The sequence below is a fragment of the Lethenteron reissneri genome, chromosome 5 (genome assembly GCF_015708825.2).
Source record: "Lethenteron reissneri isolate LAM-NWPU_2019-01 chromosome 5, ASM1570882v1, whole genome shotgun sequence".
Lineage (NCBI taxonomy): Eukaryota > Metazoa > Chordata > Hyperoartia > Petromyzontiformes > Petromyzontidae > Lethenteron > Lethenteron reissneri.
The window spans coordinates 7,264,870-7,284,118 of record NC_083783.1 but is presented as its reverse complement, the minus strand read 5'-3'; the positions used below and the strand labels follow the sequence as shown (position 1 = coordinate 7,284,118).

The 19,249-nt window shown below is 48.5% G+C and overlaps 1 protein-coding gene across 7 annotated transcripts in view; it reads right to left on the bottom strand.

The window, feature by feature from the left end:
• Positions 1-19,249, bottom strand: part of LOC133351870 (dystrophin-like) — a 325,976-nt gene that overhangs the window by 148,740 nt on the left and 157,987 nt on the right. The gene's annotated exons all lie outside the window — the stretch shown is intronic.

The window sequence follows — 19,249 nt, the reverse complement described above, 5'->3', positions numbered from 1 at the left end:
TTATTATTTGTCTCATAACAAAGATGCAGACTTTATCGATGAAAAGGGGGGGGGGTGGGGGGGGGGAAGATCCAAAAAAGTATAACCGTTAGCCTGTTGTCACTCTGGTGTACCTGAATACAACTGCAACATATTCATTCCCCCTAAATAAAGCCTCAACCTTATATCAGATAGAGAAGTATGCAACCAAGGGCTTAATTCCAGCCAAAAGCTGTCCAGGGCTGAGCTCCAGAAAAATATATCCAAACATCCCTCTCCCTTCCCTCCCTGTTGGCTGGAAGGGGAATGGGAAGGTTTGAGTGATGGGGTACCATTACAAATATTCCTTGAGAAATGAAGCCCTCATTTCCACAACCTAGTTGTTTTACACAAAAATAACCCTTTGCTTTTTGGCTCGCGTCTTCCTTCAAATTATGAAATTAATGGTTCGGCTGAAGAGGTGTGGTAAGTGCTGCCCGTACGCTGCTCAATTGATCACGTGGTCCATTCGTGGTACGAGGAACGGGGGGAAGGTGATTCTGGGAATTGGAATATGACCTCAATGTACTGACACACTTATTCACGCCCGAAACATCATCTGGGTGAAGAATGCTCCAGGTTGTTATGCCAACAGAAGCCATCATTGTGTACAATAGCCGAGCTAGAGAGAGGGAGGAAAAGCATCCCTTGAGCAGAGCAATATTCTACAGAGGCGGAGGGAGAGATATCAGTCGGAAGACCTGACGATGGTCAGTGGAGAGAGAAATTAACCGTTATCCTCTCCGGGCGATTTCATTATTTGTCACGATTTGGGGGGGCGGGGGGGGGAATGGTCAATATATGATTCGAGATTTTTTTTTACTGTGGTCCAATTTGTACCGAGTGATCGCCGTGTGACGTCATACGAACGTCAAAGAGCGACCCCTCCCGGCACCGCACCCCACCCCACCCCACCCATGTTGCATCTCCAGCTAATGACCACCCACTACAGCTGCAGACGGGATGCGTTTGGCGAGTGGAGGCGCTGCGTCGCAGCGAGGGGGACGGGGGTGCAATGAGGAAGCAACCTTCGCTGGCCGACCTCGTCACAGTTGGCCTCGTCAACACACCTGGGCCACGTCATAGCCGTCCGCACCACACCTGGCCACGTCACCAGATGCGAATCGAGACCACGAGTCTCCCTTTGTAGGGGCGACCTGGGTCAACCGAGACAGTCATTGTCATCGCAGATGGGAACAGCCTAATATCCCAGAGGTAAAATAAATTTGCATATATTCATACAAGGGGATTGTGGGGTGGATGCGGCCATGGCAACTGCATATAATTTACACGTAATTTTCATAAATCATCATTTGATTGCTACATGGACAACGTATGGTGAGCGAAAGAACGGATTACGATCAATGGAATGTTGGGCGACTACGAACCAAGTCACCCGTGATGAACGCAGAGACAGTTTGAGCCCGCACAGCGCCTCGGTGGGCAACCACAAGTGTCCTATCAGGGCTGTGCCTGGCTTTCAGGGCAATGTGATTGGCAGCAAAGGGCAGCGCGGAAAAAAACACTCGTTCGTTGCAATATTCTACGTCCCCGCTTCTTCGACACACGTGACACTCTCCGCCTTCATTCACCCGCAAACCGAGCAGAGCGGTGAAGAATGGTCGAAAAATAACCCCCCCCCCCCATGGCATGGAGAGGCCCACGTCTAGCAATCTTTCTTTTATTGTCAGCCAACACTGGTATAAACATGGGCATTTTCGTTCTTTTCTATCATGTGCATCAACAGGTGCTTGTGCACAGGCATGTCCACGTACACGTGCATCCCGTGCTCTCTTTTAGCCCCGCCAACCCCTCCCGATACGTTCCATTCATTGGCTACCACATTCTGATAAGCTCTCCCCCCCCCTCTCCTCCCCCTTAACTTGTATTTAAGAACTTGCATCTTGGAATCCTTGCCTCACTTGATGCAGCAAATCTGGCTGTGACGGTCCCAACTGATGACGGAGACTTGTGTTGCCTCCGAAACTTCGTGATTTTTATTATTTTATTTTTTATTAATTTTAATTTCATTTTTTACCTACGTGACTTTACCGAAAGAACTAAGAGTACGAGAGGATCGTGTCAGGTGCAGCGTCTACTGAACGCAGTGTGGCGTCATCAAGACCCTGCAGCAGCAGCAGTGCTCACACACATCGCAAAAAAAGAGTAGGCAGTCAAATTTCGATATAAAGCTTTCGTGACTGCAGGGATTCATCTTCTTGGTTCTTTAGGTAAAGTCACGTAGAAGGGAAATAATAAAATAATAAAAATAAAACATAATAATAATAATTCTCACGACGTTTCGGCCAAAACGCAAGCAGCCGTCCTCAGGTGAGACGCTGTCTCCCCGACAGACCTGTTGCTTCACCTGAGAACGGCTGCTTTGCGTTGTGGCCGAAACGTCGTGAGAATTATTTTATTATGTTTTATTTTTATTATTTTATTATTTCCCTTCTACGTGACTTTACCGAAAGAACCAAGACGTAGGCAGTCAGTCGAAAGGGTAGATTAGACATTGAAGGTCGTAAAAGTTTGGGCTTGAACCACCGACAAGCGTGCTGAAAGTGTGGTCAAATAACTCCCGTAACGACCGCGGCGTGTAGGGGTGACCAGAACCGGCCCTAGACCTTTGGGGGCCCTAAGCAAAATTTGTTTGGAGGCCCCTTTGATGTATGATTTTTTTCACCCACTCGCTAGCAGTGACTCTAGGGGGCCCTCTGCTGGCCACGGGGCCCTTTGCAATTGCAAGGGTCGCTTAGTGGCTGGGCCTGCTCTGGGGGTGACCCTCATCCAGCAGCGGATTTGCAAAAAAGCGGTTGTGTGCGCATGCGTGCAGAAGCAGCAATAGCAGAGGGAGGCTCGTGGAGCAACTCAGAAGTTTGGATGGGAAGATGTACCACAGGCAACGGCATTTAAATGCCAAACTCAGTTGAAAATGCTACGCTCTGAACACGAAGATAAAAAGATCCCCCAGACTTTTGAGGCTGGTGCTGTTAGCGAGCACCTACGGCAACCGACACGTTACACAAGGGGGGGTGGGACAGCACCACGCCCGGCCGCCTTTGTCTTCCCAGTGGCGATATTCACACTCCGCATTAGGTACTTATTTGAGGCCGAGTCGACCTACGGGAGGCCCAAGCCCGGTTCAGATAATCACCACAGGTGTTGTCTGTGAACGGAAATCGAACTCGGGTTGCCGGGTTCATAGCCCGGCGTGCTACACCACTATTCGATCATGTTGTGTGTGCTCTGACAAAAACAAAGACAAAGATTCCCCGTATAGCCTTACCAGACTGTTGGGTTAAGTGTTGTTAGCGAGCACCTATGAAGGCCGGCACGACACACGAGCGAGTGGGTGGCCAACACCACGCCCGACCGCCTTTGTCTCCCCAGTGGCGATGTTTACAAATTGCACCAGCTACTCATTTGAGACCGAGTCGATCTAGGGGAGGCCCAGGACACGGTTCGAATAATCGTCACCGGTGTTGGCCCGTGAGCAGGAATCGAACTCGGGTCGCCAGGTTCGTAGCGCAGCGCGCTAACCGCTACATTGTTCGGAACACACACACACAGAGTCAGTCTATCGCTCTCGCTCTGTGTGGATATATGGGCGTAAAAAATGTAATTTAATGTAAGCCGCACATTAACCAGCTGTAGCGGATATGCCCAGGTTATAATGGATTGGCATAGGGTCCTTCAGCAAAAATAGCTCAAGTGGGCCGTGTGGAAGAGTTGCATGTTAAACAGCGGCCGCAGACAATCTTGCAATTCCACAGGACCGCCCCAGGGTCCAGAACAGTCTTCCCGTGCCGTTTGCACTGCCGCTGGAACCCAAGGCTCCGGGGGCCTCAGCGGAAAAAGTGATCCGGGTCTGCTTAACAAGGCACAACTTTATAGCGTGCGCGTGCGTCAGTGTGCGAATGTGTTTTATTCTGGGCGAGCGGGCAGCGTAGTGTGTGGTCGGCGCACTGCGTTACAAACACTGCCTGCTTTCGATTCTCGCCCACGGCCAAGGCCGGTGGTGAATATTGGAACTGGGCCTCCCCTTATGCCAACTCTGCATTAAACGAGTACCTGGTGCGGTGCAAACATCAGCGCTTTGGACACAAAGGTGGCGTAGCGTGTTGCTGACTACACCACATCTGTGTGCGCAGTGCCGGCCTGCACATGTGCTCATTAGGAGCACTTGCCCCAACAAACCGAAATGCCTCCGAGGAATCTTTGTCTTTATATGTTTTATTTCGATTTAAAGCTTTCGTGAGTGCAGGGATTCATCTTCTTGGTTCTTTCGGTAAAGTCACGTAGAAGGGAAGTAAAGTATTCTAATTTTATTATATTATATTATTATATTATGTTTTATTTTTTATTATTTTATTACTTCCCTTCTACGTGACTTTACCGAAAGAACCAAGAAGATTTTTATGTTTTATTCTTCTTCTTTCGGGCAAAAAAGGTGACCTTTCTTGTTTCTTCGAATCAATGGCTGGAAAGCAAATTTTCCATTTCAAGGGCAATAATAATAGTAGTAGCATCAACTGCGTATCGAACTATGCCAATGTGCATGTCCACAGCTCCTATTACGTATGCCATCTGTGCACGGTGGCTACACGTGCCAGCAACTGTCCACGCTCAATCCTGCTTAGTGTCAGAGAGGAGCCCACGAATTCAGGCGCTTTGCGGGAAACCTGTTTAAAGGCTCTTCAAGCTATCGGTGTCTTAAAAAAGAACGGGCCCCATGAAAATACATGCAATACAAAATGGTATTTCTGGTTGTAATCATTATTATAAATCTCATTTTATGGAATATTTCTAGAGTGCCTTCACTCAAGGCGCTTAACATAGTAACGAAAGAACGCTGACAACAACTTAATGATTTAGATGCGAGGGTTGAGAATTGAGTGACCCTGACAGAGGATACTTAGGGGTTAGGGAAAGGTGAAGGGGCAAGCAGGAGGGGGGGGGATGAGAAATAGAGAAGAGGTAAGCTTAATCCACTGCTGGATAAAGGCCTCCCCACACTGCTGTTGCCCTCCCAGGATTGTCCAATGTATTGAGCCACGTGGCCCTCAGCAAACACAATCAGATAGAAGGGAATCACAAGAGCTTACGAGACACCTCTCCCTCAAGGGGAGATTTTTTTTCTGTGTGCCATTGCAGATTCTGAACAAATACAGCGCCAACCCAGCAAAATCCCCCTCCTCTCCCATCAAGCTGCAGGCAACGCAGCCGAAATTCCGCGGAAACTGCCTTTAAACACGCGGTTCACGGTGGCTTAATAGCTCCATACATTACGGCCGCATGATCTTCCTCCTCTTTTATGGGAAATCACTTCATTCCCATTACAGAAAGGCCACGAGGCTTGACAGCCTAAGAACGATTAACTCTTTGGGGACCGAAGCAGCAGCAGCAGCAGGAATTTACTGTGACTGCAGCTCCAACCAACGCAGGGGAGGAGGGGAGGGAGGCCGACTTCAGGTGCCCAGGTATCACCGGAAGTTTGCTGTTAAAGAGCACAACCGCAAAATCCATGGTCACGACTATACTCCACAGCAGGGCGAACGGATGAAGTTTTCAATTTCAATTCAAGACCGGTGCCCTCTTCACTGCGGCCTTGGCAGTTTTTGAGAATTCAAGGTGCGCGCGCTCGATTTTGTTTCTCAAACTCGGCAGCTGCGATTTATTTTTATTATTATTGTGACAACCATAGGAGGTGCCTTTTATTTCTCCCAAGTTTTTATTTTTTAACACGGCGAGTTTAAATATGGTTCAGATGCAACGGCCGCCTGCATGGATTTGTCAGCTAAATCGTTCGGACGGCTTTAAGACTCAGATTAGTGTGCATGCGTTTGACCCCGCATTAATCCAGCCATCTATCTCCCTTTCCTCCCTTCCCCCTACATGACCCGGCCTCAGCGCAGCGTTCACAAATGCTGGTAAACAAAAAAAGGATTGAGAACAACATTTGTGGCTTTTTTTTAAGTCCCGCGCACCAAAGTCACCAATCGTGACTTCCGAAGTTTCATACTTTTAAATGTCCATTCCACCCCGTGCAGGTTCAATGAACTAAATGCGACTGCTAACACGTTTTCTCGCGCGTCACTTATTTAATCGTTTTGATGTTACATTTTGCTTGGGGGTGGGGAAATTTCGCCATACGCGATGCAATTTCTCACGCTCAGATCACACTTCCCCCCCCCACCCCCGTTGACCCTAACATCCGTGGGTCAGGGACCCTGGGAAGATGCTGATTGGCCAGCGTGGAGTATAAATTGAGGCTCGTGAAACCGGAAACGATTGTGGACAAACACCAAACCTGATGGGATCAACGGCCCAGAGCTGGAATCAAAACTGTGTTCACGAGCTGCGATTTAGCAGCTCTCTAATCACTTTGGAGGCCAGCAAACAAACTCCTGCCCACTCCTGGGAGCCACTCTCATCATATGCTACATAGGCACGAATATAAATAAACCCATTCACAATTACCAAAGTAACGTAAAGTTCTCCGCCACATATGGAAGTAATAATCGATCTATTGGTAACCAGTTCTTCAAGGGCATTCTTTCCATTTGTGCATGCCTCGATAAGAGTATATAATACCATTTGCACTTTCTTTTTAAGTGCTGTAAATAGCTCGAAAGGCAATTTACGTTCCCCCCTGAACGTATATAACGAATTTACGAGGGAGGACGGGGGGGGGTATAAAGAATTGCAAATGGCAATTGAAGAGCAGACTTGCACCACAATTTTTGCTTCCTTTTCCCCGCAGACTCCCCCTGCCAGCGTCGGTCGGGCTTTACTGCGCCAAGCGATTACCGCAAGAGTCTCATTTATAATTTACGGCTCCTTCAATGCGACGATGTCCTTATAAAACAAAAAAACAACAAAAACAACAAAAACCCATAACGAACAAAAAAACTTTTGGGAGGGTTCGCCTGCTCATTAATTATGCCTTCCCGGCAGCGACACAAACGGCGGAACTAATGCGACGACACGAACGACTGCACGGATTTAGCAAGCGCGTCCCGGTTGTTGCATTCAGATAAAGGTGCCCGTAGCCGTGAATCGTGCCCAACCAGCGGCAGGCGCTCGTTATTATTTTTTTACGTGCGTGCGTGTGTGTGTATTTGCGCATATCCATTCATCACGTGGAGTTGTGACTTTGGAAAGCGCGTTTAAGCCAATCGAGGCCGGAATTATGATGACGCAAATCCCAAGACGCAGGCCACCTGCCGCTCCATTTGCAATCGGCTGTCATCTCAATGCGCTCGTCCGTGATGATTATGAACAATTAAGTGCAGTTTCAGTTCCCAAAACTATCTTTATAATATGTGGAAATAAAGAGGAGGGGGGGGGGGACTATGACATAAAACTACACAATGATTTATCGTGAGTATTTATCCTCTTAACGTCAATTACAAATGTTGTGTAATTAATGGACTGCATTTAAATTGAGGGTGGAAATGATATCAAACATGTTTCTGCAATGGGGTTTAATCGTCACGCCTGGTTGTATTAAGCCAGTGGTGAAAAATTCCACATTACTGTGACCAGAATGCGTCTATGCAAATGACATTCACCAATGATTCCGTAACAGCTTTATCTTGTGTGTGGTCAAATTGTATATCTCTCGTGCTGGCATGATCCCCCGATTCAAGTCCTTGCTCTCGACTTTTCTCAACCCTTCTGCTTATGATTGACTGCGTCCCCAATCCAATGTCTTCCTTGCCATTCCTATAATCAGCGAGCTGTTCCCCATCTTTGCCACAAACCCTGATATCCCCCTCCTCCCAATATTTTAATTCACGCACGTCCACAACATCGGCCAGGATGGAAGCAAAGTAGGAAGCCCCAGTGATGGACAGAGACGCCTTCATGCCGGTATTCCAGCACTGTGGAGGCGAGAGTTGTTGGATCGCACGATTGTTGTGAAACTCTCTTCCCGTGGCGCATCGAGGTGCCCCATACCCCGGGGCTTGCCAGGATAAGGCCCGTACAGCACACATTTGGACTGCACCTGCTCTAACTGTACAGGATCGAGTGTTGCCCCCTCGAACATTTGGGTTTTCTCCGGTTTCCCCCCACATGCAAGCACTCATTATTCGGCTGATTACATCTTAATATATGCAATGGATTGCAGAGCTTGGACAATCGTTGGCACCAGCTCACTGCCTGGTTGCCCTTCCCACTCGTCGGTGGCTCTTCGCACCTCCAAATTGTTTTCTCTCTTCAAGAGGGAGCGAACACTCCGCGCATTCAAAATTTCAATTATTATAATAATAATTATAAGAGGGTATCAGTGAAGCAAATGGTCATGGCCCCAATGTATGTAGGTATATATCGAACTTCTTTCAAACTGTACATAGCCAACCATGAAAATCGGTGGCTCTAAAGAACCGAGTTTTTATTTTATTTCGAAATTCGTTTTCAATTTGGTCCCCATGATCCTAAAGTCACAAGAGACAACGACGGAGGAGAAGACAAAAAAACGCTGCGTGACCATGGCATGGGTCCAGCGCTTTGTGGAGTATTTTGTGTTGACATTTCAAAGTTCTGCCGTGCCCGGGGGAGGCGAATTGAGTCGCGTTGACGTGCAGAGACACCGCCGTGCCCTTTCGAGGTGGCGAAGAAATAAAAAAAAATAACAACCGCAAATGACGCAAAGGTTGAGCTGCCCTTCAGACCGCGACTTTAAGACACCGATGATGGCAAGAGATGCCGGCGATCAAAACAAGCGAATGATGCCGTAAACATTTTAATTGGGAAGGAAATAAAGCCAACCGACCGCCCTTTAATGACCTTTACAGCTTTGGACCATTTGATATCTAATTTACTATGCCTACCCAGCTGCGATAGGAACGGTGAAGTTAATTGGATGTAGTTGATGAGTATGCAGGGTTAACAGCTGGCGGGGTTTGTCACATTTGAGTCGAGCATTCATTTTCGCTAATTATCATTTAGTATTCTCCTTTCAAGACTGCCACGTTGCGTTTTCGCAGCCCTTTGTCAATCAACTGCTGGGCGAAGGCCTCACAACACCGCATCGGCCGTGATCTTTGTTCCACTGCACCATGCTATGGTGGCCTGCATGGGTTTCTGGAGGGCAGTGGTGTGTCCAGGACTGATTCAGATATTACTTGCCACTGATGTTAGCCGTGGCCAGATATCAAACTCGGGTTGCAAGGCTTACAAATCAGTGCACCGACCTGTGCTTCACGATATGTTTGTTAAGATATCTAAAGAATATAAAATTTTGCTCAAATTTTTTTTTTTAGAAACATGTGAAATATGTCAGGCACCACATTGAGTTATTCAGCGATGCTGAATGGTCCAAAATGTGCTCTAAACATCCAACTGACAGAACAGTATAAAATATTCTCATGTAGGCGGATGCATGTTCAAGAGGTTTGCAATTAACGTTAATTTTTAAAATCGTCTCTTGCCAAACATCCGGCAACTGGGTCCATTCAAGTGACGCAGCCTCAATTATTTATCCATTAGGCAAAACCCTTTTATAGCCTCCCCCCTATTTGACGTTCAATGGAAATGTGGACTTCACACGGAGAAATGTGCACGCCGTGTCGCCATTCAACAACCCCTGTGGAGTTGGGCAAGCTCGACAACTCTGAACACTCGAGTCACGGCACGGCGTCATCAAAGCTTTTTGCGAGGCGACAACCCCATAACCGGGGCGTTGGAGCCCCCCCCCCCCCCCTCTTGCGCATTGTTTCAGTACGCTTGGCTGCAGACTGCTGGGGCTCAGACTTGCTGCCGCCTGCTCTCTGACATTTGGAAACGTGGCCAAAGCTGGAGTTCCCACCTTGACGAGCCAAGCTCTGCCGAGGAGGCCGTGTGTCACTTTCCCAGGCCCTGCGAATAGTCGAGAAACTTTGAGTTTTTTTGCGCTACACTAAAAGCGAGCACGGCCGTCTGTCGCCTGCCAACGATCAAGCGCTCACTCATCAGCCCGTGTGCTTGACTTTTGACGCAATCTTTCCTGAGGTTGCGGTTTCGACTGAACCGCGGGAACTTCCGTGGCCCGGACTAAACGACTAAGGGATGCTGCTGCTGCGGTGTAACAGTTCGCGTAACTGGATTTGCAATCAAGAGGTTGCCGGTTCCATCTCCCGGCACGAGAGTTGAAATTATGGGGACAAGGAACTTGTAATCTGCCCTCCCCCACCACCACCGCCACCAAGCAGTAGAGTACGCGACAGTCAGACAATTGGCAGTTCGCGTGGTCGGCTAAAAGTTTGGCTACTCTGAACTCTTCTATGGACGTCTGGCAAGCGTGAAAGAGTCAACCAAAACACCCTCCAAAGCTCCCTTTAATCTTAGGCACTTACGCCGACAGTGACATGGGCAGGTACCTGCATGGCTGTGCCTCTCTCTGAACTAAATGTCAGTGAACCTGGGATAATGGCCGTTAACCACGCGTCTGTGTCCAGGCAGCATCCGCCTCGTGGTGCTTGGACGTCGCATATTGCATCGCGGAGGCCTTTTACATAATTGCAGGAGACATTAGTTGTGGCATTATGTCAATACAACCGCCACGGGCCCGCTCAATGTTGAAAGCTTTAAAGCCCCTTTTGGGGGACGTTGTTATGATCACCCTGACAATGGCGGGAGACACGTATCGAGGTTTCATGAACAGATGGCACCATTGCGGTTTACCGGGCTGATAAAATCATTAACAACCCACACACACACACACATACCTAATGGTTATGAGTCCCCGTGTGTGACGCGATTTACCAAAACCCCACCCCTCATCGCCCCCTTCCCCTCCCCCCACCTATTAATCACAGCTCAATTAGTAGAACATGCACACACAATCGGCTTTTCCTGACAGCCGATAGGCAAAGCAAATTTGCGAAGGAAATATTATTGCAATCGCAAGCAAACCAACGCAGCGAAAAACGTTGTCCATCTCTTCCATGATCAGATTGTCGAGGGGCATTGATTTTCACGCTTCTGCCAACAGCATCGGGTAAAATCTGCCAACATATGTAATTCTAGATTTGAAGCTTTCGTGACTGCAAGGATTCATACTCTTAGGTTGTTTCGGTAAAGTCACGTAGGTAAAATAATAATAATAATAAAATAAAAATAAATGAAAAATAATTTAGTTATTTTATAATAATAATAAAATAAAAATACCTACATTATTTTCCATTTATTATATTATTTTTTACCTACGTGACTTTACCGAAAAAACCTAAGAGTAACATATGTGTAGCAGGCCTGACGCTGCCGATGAGAACCGTAAGGTACGAAACGAACAATCGCGCGTGTACGTGTTTGCACAAGAGCCCCGGTGCAAAAGCAGCTGCGTAGGCAAAGCACGGATTCTCCGCTTCCACGGAAACGCCTTTGCTTAACGAACTGTCGGGGGACACGTGAAGGAGCCGAGGACTGTCAGTTGGAGTGGAGTGGGTGTTCAGAGAGAGAGAGAAGCGAGCGCGAGCGAGACGGAGACGAGATCAAATACAGGGAGATCCTCTTTCCACCGCTAGATTAAATTTCGATTTAAAGCTTTCGTGACTGCAGGGATTCATCTTCTTGGTTCTTTCGGTAAAGTCACGTAGAAGGGAAATAATAAAATAATAAAGCATAATAAAATTATATTTTATTATAATAATATTTTATTATATTATATTTTATTATATAATTTTATAAGCTTATTTTATTATTTTATTATGTTTTATTATTTTATTATTTCCCTTCTACGTGACTTTACCGAAAGAACCAAGAAGATGTCTTATGGCTGTTATTGTTCGACTTGCACCCCACTGGGATTTTTGCACACAGCTTTGAAATGCGGTGTTTTTTTCTGGAAGACTTGGCTGTTTTTCTTTCCAGGATTTTTCTGTTGCGTGTAGTCACTTTAAGATGTTTCTTGTTCATGTTTTTGTTTTGTTGCGGTTGCACCCGAGTCAAGAGCCGCATGGCTCACAGGGTTATTACCTAATCAATGAAACTGAAAACTCGGGAGTATTAGCCATGAACGTGCACCGCTGTTGCAGAACCACAAATCTTCGGTGAAAAAAAACCGGAAAATGTTTCCGACCGCCAAGAGGCATGGCCAGGAAAAAAACGGCTGCTGGGTTGAAATCGCAGTGCTCCGAACGCCGTACCTATGTTGATATTCTTTCGCGCCGTACATAGCAAACCGTGCTATAATTAATTGGAGGTGCGACCAATAACATCCGATGCATAGAAAAAAGGGGACAATGAACAAAATATACCCCCCTCCCCTCCCGCCCGTATCGGGGTCACACGTGCAGACAAAGACGGAACCTTCACATAATTTGCTTATTTATCAACGGATACCATTTGGAGATTGTGGCGGACGAAAAATTAACCCGCTTTATAATGACCCACTATCAATACGTACACACACTCTTATCACACATGTGCACGTGTGTGCACGTGTGTGATAAGAGTGGGGAGCGGTAGTATAGAGGTTAGCGCGCTGCGAACCCGGCGACCCGGGTTCGATTCCCGCTCACGGCCAACACCAGTGACGATTATCTGAACCGGTCCTGGGCCTCCCCCAGGTCGACTCAGCCTCAAATGAGTACCTGGCGCGGTGTGTAACCATCGCCACTGGGGAGACAAAGGCGGCCGTGCGTGGTGTTGGCCACCCACCCCCTCGTGTACCGTTCCAGCACTTGCCCCTACAGTCTGTTAAGGCTACACGGGGGATCTTTGTCTGTCATTTGTAAGAGTGAGGGAGCGGTAATGTCGCAGTTGGCACAATGCACACTGAGAATCTGGCGGCCCGAGTTTAATTTCCGCTCGTGGCGAAGCGTCGGTGACGACGATTTGAAATTGGCCCCGAGTCTCTCCCCGAGGTCATGAGCACCCCCAGTGCGGCGTCGTAACTCAGTGGCGCTGGAGAGACAAAGGCGGCCTTGGGGACTGTGTTCGCCACCCACCTCCACACTCGTGCCACCCTCGCCCACAGCACTTGCCCTCCCCGCCCCGGCAGCCTACCCGGGGGCGGGATCCTTTGCCTCTTCTTTAGTCTTTGCGTGTGATCGATGCACAAAAGGGGTGGGGCTGATGAACACGCGATATCGATTAGGTTTGATGCACCCCGTGTGTTGTCGACTGGATGAATGCAAGTTCAGAGAGCCGAGCGATAAGCAGATCCTCTTCAAGGCCAATGTTTTGAAGTGACTTCGGATTGCCTCGGAGGATAACTACGTTTCGTTTCACGTGTGGCGAGCGACTTGTGCTCACACATTCGCCCCGAGCTTCAACTCTGCTGCCTTGTGAATTTAATTAATCGGCGCAATCATGCGAGAGGAAGAGGGGGGGTGTTGGAGGTCATTTGGCGGTCAGGGCACAAATGACACCTCGACCGTCACGGCATTCCTTTGACATGGCGATGAAGGCTCGCTCGGTATCCAGACAACGCACGTGGAATATTTCACGCTTTGCATCTATTTTTTTTATACGTTTCTGTCTTCCACAATTGTTTATATTCATGAGACGGCCCATATTTCAGCAGCGGAGGTCTACAGAAGCCCTGACATGCACAGAAGCAAAACCCATCGACGATGGGAAATGAGCGAACACGTCTGTGCGGCGATAAGTCAGCATGCAGGTGTGCCTGCAGAATTAAGAATGCACTCCCCGCTTCAGTGAGACACTTAGCTAAAGCCGAACGTTATCCGTCACAATCACTGCAGATATTACGATGAATTAACAGCGCAGGAGGCTGGCCCGCTACATTCTTTGTGAACCTCATTTTTTGATAAATATTGGGGGGGGGGGGGGGGTCAGGTTATTTTTAGCCCTGTTGCTGTGAGCTGTGTGGTTAAATAATTTGGACTCCTGGAGGATTTGTATGAATTCAACGAGTGCCCTTTACCGAGCGGCAATTTCCACAGTGTATATTTATTCATTTTGCGCCCTCCACTCGTTTATTTTTCATATATTTTGCGCGCGCATGCGCGAGCGCGAAATGTATCAACGCCGCCCGTTCATGTCGCAAAGACAAAAAAAAATGTGCGGCCCGTTTGGCAAGAGAGCAACACATTAATCCGAATTACATCCAAGGTGCATGAATACGGAATTCATGTGTTCCCTCCGTGGGTCTACTTTGTAGTCGTACAACGCTTCGGCTTTTCATCGCTATGAAAACCAAATATTGCACAGAAAGCAACTTTTCGCGATCGCAACATGCAAACGTTCTGGGGGCAGGCGTAGGTCCACGCTGCCTCTGCCACTCTTCAAAACTGCCAGCAACTCGCATAAAAAAGTGTCGAGGCAATGTTAGCGGGTCATCTGATCTGGTTTGCCGATGCACGAGTGATTTTCTGCCATGGCGAGTGAATATTTCTTGGTAGCCGAGGTCCACGCCCCAAGGTTTCTTGCTAGCCGAGTTACCACGCTCCAAAATTTCTTGATAGCCGAGTTACCACGCCCCAAGATTTCTTGCCAGCCGAATTACCACGCCCCAAGATTTCTTGATAGCAGTGTTACCACGCCCCAAGATTTCTTGCCAGCCGAGTTACCACGCTCCAAGATTTCTTGATAGCAGAGTTACCACGCCCCAAGATTTCTTGCCAGCCGAGTTACCACGCCCCAAGATTTCTTGCCAGCCGAGTTACCACGCCCCAAGATTTCTTGCCAGCCGAGTTACCACGCCCCAAGATTTCTTGCCAGCCGAGTTACCAAGCCCCAAGATTTCTTGATAGCCGAGTTACCAAGCCCCAAGATTTCTTGATAGCAGAGTTACCACGTCCCAAGATTTCTTGATAGCCGAGTTACCACGCTCCAAGATTTCTTGATAGCCGAGTTACCACGCCATAAGATTTCTTGCCAGCCGAGTTACCACGCTCCAAGATTTCTTGCCAGCCGAGTTACCATGCCCCAAGATTTCTTGCCAGCTGAGTTACCACGCTCCAAGATTTCTTGATAGCCGAGTTACCACGCCCTAAGATTTCTTGATAGCCGAGTTACCACGCTCCAAGATTTCTTGATAGCCGAGTTACCATGCCCCAAGATTTCTTGCCAGCCGAGTTACCACGCTCCAAGATTTCTTGATAGCCGAGTTACCACGCCCTAAGATTTCTTGATAGCCGAGTTACCACGCCCTAAGATTTCTTGCCAGCCGAGTTACCACGCCCCAAGATTTCTTGCCAGCCGAGTTACCATGCCCCAAGATTTCTTGCCAGCCGAGTTACCATGCCCCAAGATTTCTTGCCAGCCGAGTTACCACGCCCTAAGATTTCTTGATAGCCGAGTTACCACGCCCTAAGATTTCTTGATAGCCGAGTTACCACGCCCCAAGATTTCTTGCCAGCCGAGTTACCACGCCCCAAGATTTCTTGATAGCCGAGTTACCACGCTCCAAGATTTCTTGATAGCCGAGTTACCACGCCCTAAGATTTCTTGCCAGCCGAGTTACCACGCTCCAATATTTCTTGCCAGCCGAGTTACCACGCTCCAAGATTTCTTGATAGCCGAGTTACCAAGCCCCAAGATTTCTTGATAGCCGAGTTACCACGCCCCAAGATTTCTTGATAGCCGAGTTACCACGCTCCAAGATTTCTTGCCAGCCGAGTTACCACGCTCCAAGATTTCTTGCCAGCCGAGTTACCACGCTCCAAGATTTCTTGATAGCCGAGTTACCAATCCCCAAGATTTCTTGATAGCCGAGTTACCACGCTCCAAGATTTCTTGATAGCCGAGTGACCACGCTCCAAGAAAGCGGGAGGGAAGGGTGGTGTTGTGCTCTGCAGAGGACAGCACAAATCCTCCCCCTTCCCCCCCCACGGCTATCGACTTTAATTTGTAACGTTACACGATGGCTCCGGGAGCTTGCCCTGAGAACACGATCAGTCAAACGCGGGCTGTCAAGATCACAGCGAACGTTTACAAGCGAGAATAAATAAACAGACGTTCCTCACATCAGCAAGGTTCGCTCGCACGGGAGACGTCGTGCGCCGCTGAGATCTCACCGGACAATAAACCGACGGCTTTGATTTCGCTCGGGTTTTTTTTTTTACAAGAGGGCCCCGATGTCGTCGTTCATGTCCTCCTTTCCATGATGTCATTTGCCGTCTGTGATCGGCGGTGTACGATGACGGAGGGAGATTTTTCAGACCCTAAAAAAAACCCCAAAGCGTTTTCCGCGATACAATTTTGATTTCTCCCCCAAGCTGCCCCCCCTCTCCTCCGTCGTTCACCGTCGCGGTCTACCCACTTCTGTAAGCGCAAGTCACAAATCCTCGTGTCCATCTGTGCATTACAATCACCGTAGAATGACTCAGAATCAGAATATTTATTCAGACTGGAGGTATCCTGATGAGCTCAGATGTTCTTTTTCACAGATTTCTAGTGTGGCTGAAAATAAATGGGTTAACCAGTTTAACACGTAGGCTTTCGCCATCAATATAATTCATAAGAAAGTTTTTTTTGGGTTAGATCACGTAAATGTCTCGTTATACCCGCCACCACCTGACACAGCCACTTAGTAAGGTTTGTCACGTACATAGAACGTGCCAAGTCGTTACGAGTACAGCACTACCGGTTGTGTGTTGGAGAGCAAATCCACAACATTTACAATCTGAGTATAACGATTCGCCAGTAATTACAACTAGCATAATCAGGTGACAGCCACAAATATATATTAAACATGGGTTTACCGTTGAATGCTCTTCTTGGTTCAACCATGAATATATCAAAATGACATCTAAGCTGTTATACAAAAAGAATTGTGACGCAGTGTCAGGCATTGGTGTGCAACCACAAATAAAAAAAAATTGCATTCATCAACAGCACTGATATACAGAGGAAAGAATATACAACAGGTGATGTTTTTAAAGGATGGGCCTTTTGCATAGGCGAAAGATCAAATCATGAATAAAATCGTAGCTATGACAAAGGGGCCATTGTCCAAACCCTCGCCTTTCATGCACATTATTTGATCCTCTTTAGGGCAGCGTGATTGACAATTGTGTTCAGATATTGCGACGCGTTTTTACCCTTTAAAATATCGTTTGCCGAAATGTTCGGCTTTAACTGAGCATTTCATTTCAATGGTTGCAGACCTGACAGCAGCCAGAGGATCACCGTCTCGATGCAAACCTTTATTACAAAAGCTCACAAAAGGGATGCGAGGTGGGGTGGTGGGGGGAATACCATCCAAAAAACGCACAAACCGTGGCAATACAGCGTACATCGGACAAAGCAAACTCAATTATTGAAGCACAGGACATGTTCACGTGTTTCGGGTCAGCCGGTGTCATTTCAGGTCACGGGTGATCATGTATACGACACGCGTGTAGCGGCGTTGTGTGCACGTGCGAGACCTCCACGGCGGAGAAGATGTGCGCCCGATTATAGCCGTGCCGCTCTCATATTTATTGCCTATTCATTCAGATGCACGATTTTCCCGAGCGAACGGTGTGCGCGCGTATCCGGGCCGCGAATGTTGGTTTTGCACCACGAATTTCAAATCATCCACTTAAATCCCCCCCCCCCCACCTTTGACGAACTGCATACATTCCAACTTTATCGTCATTGCAGTCCAAAGCGTCCCCCTCGTGCACGTTTCGAAACCGTCAACGGATAACATTACGAGTGCGCTGTCAGATTATAACATCGCGCTGGGAATGCGTTTCACACCCATTTCTCATCAATGGCTAGGCTTCTCAAAACTCTACCGGTTACGAAGGTTTAAACGCGAGCGCGCATTGCATTGCGTCGTCACCCGAGCAAAGCCGCCGCTCGGTGCATCAGTGGCGTAGCTAGGATATTTTGCGCCCGGGGACGAACTATAAAATTGGCGCCCCCACCCCCCCCCCTCTGTTTAATCACATATCAAAATGTAATTACATGACATGTAGGCCTGTGTGTGGCGGGATATATAAACTTCTAGGTTGAGGTGTAGATTTGTGCAGTAGTTTCAGGCTGCCGCGCCCGCCGCAATAAGTTATCATGTAACGTCGTAAGCCTCATTTTGGCGCCCCTTTACCTTGGCGCCCGGGGACACATGTACCCCCCTGCCCCCCTTAGCTACGCCTCTGCGGTGCATCACATCGCGAGCGTGAAACCGCTCGGGATTATCGCGCTCCGCTGTGCTCCACCACGCTGTTACCACGGCGCTGTCTGGAAAGACGTTCCAACGTTTCGGTCCACACGCTGGGAGCTTCCTTAAGAGCAGAATTGAGCAGCTGCACGCGTTCTCCTTCGATTAGATATCAGCTACCCCTGCTGTTGTTGCCGTTGATGATGATGCCGATTAGCGCAACAGTCGGCCACCAACGCTACCAAACGAAAGATATTGGAGCTGTAGTTGAAATCAGTTGATGAAGAAGCTCGCAGCACGTGGCGTGGCAAAACGTTGGACGTCGTGCTAGACAACACAACCCGAGAAACACACCCACGGCAGAGATTCTCCGTCGGCCGCAACCACCTACGCAGGGGGTGTTTGACGTCGCTCCTTTTGCGAGTGGCGGTTAAATGAAAAAAAACCAGACTTTTGTGAAAAGCGACTCATCATTGTGGGGGCGCCGTCACAAAGCCCTCAATAGCCCCTTTTGGCCTCCCTCCCCCGCCTCCCCCGTGCAAAGGTGAGGCTTGACATCAGGGGGGGTGGGGGGCACGAAGGCTCTTTTCACGTAACGGTCCGCACGCCGCTGTCGCCGCTGTCGCCGCTGCCGCTAATGGGCAGCAGGGGCACCGCTGTGGGGGAGGCCGTGAGAAAAGACGCCTCGCTGACACGCTGCCACGTGGCTTCGACTTTCACCGTAGCGCAATTACCACCGTCGCTCAATTACCACCGTGGCGCAAGCGGCACGGAGGGAAAGCAGCGCAGGGGCGGCAGGTGCCAACCCGCGGCGGTTGTCACCGACAACTGCGGGTGTGCATTCTGAACTAAAACTAAAATATATATTTTTTTACCAGGGTAAGGCCCACTGACCTGCAGAGCTCCTTTTTTTCACAAACGACATGGCCACAAATGATAGCGCCATGAAGTGGCTTATCGGAGGACCCGGAGAAAAAGCCACGCGACCACGGGCAGAACATGCAAACTCCAAATATATCAGGCGTCAGGGTAAGGATTGAACCCATGACCTCCTGCATCTCGCCACCACGTCACACCATTTTTCCCAGGAAGCAGGCAACCTTGTGCAGGCTAAACACAGAAGCTTAAAGTCACCGTCGTCATCAGCCACGGTCAATCCGACTGCTGAACGAAGGTTTTCCCCAA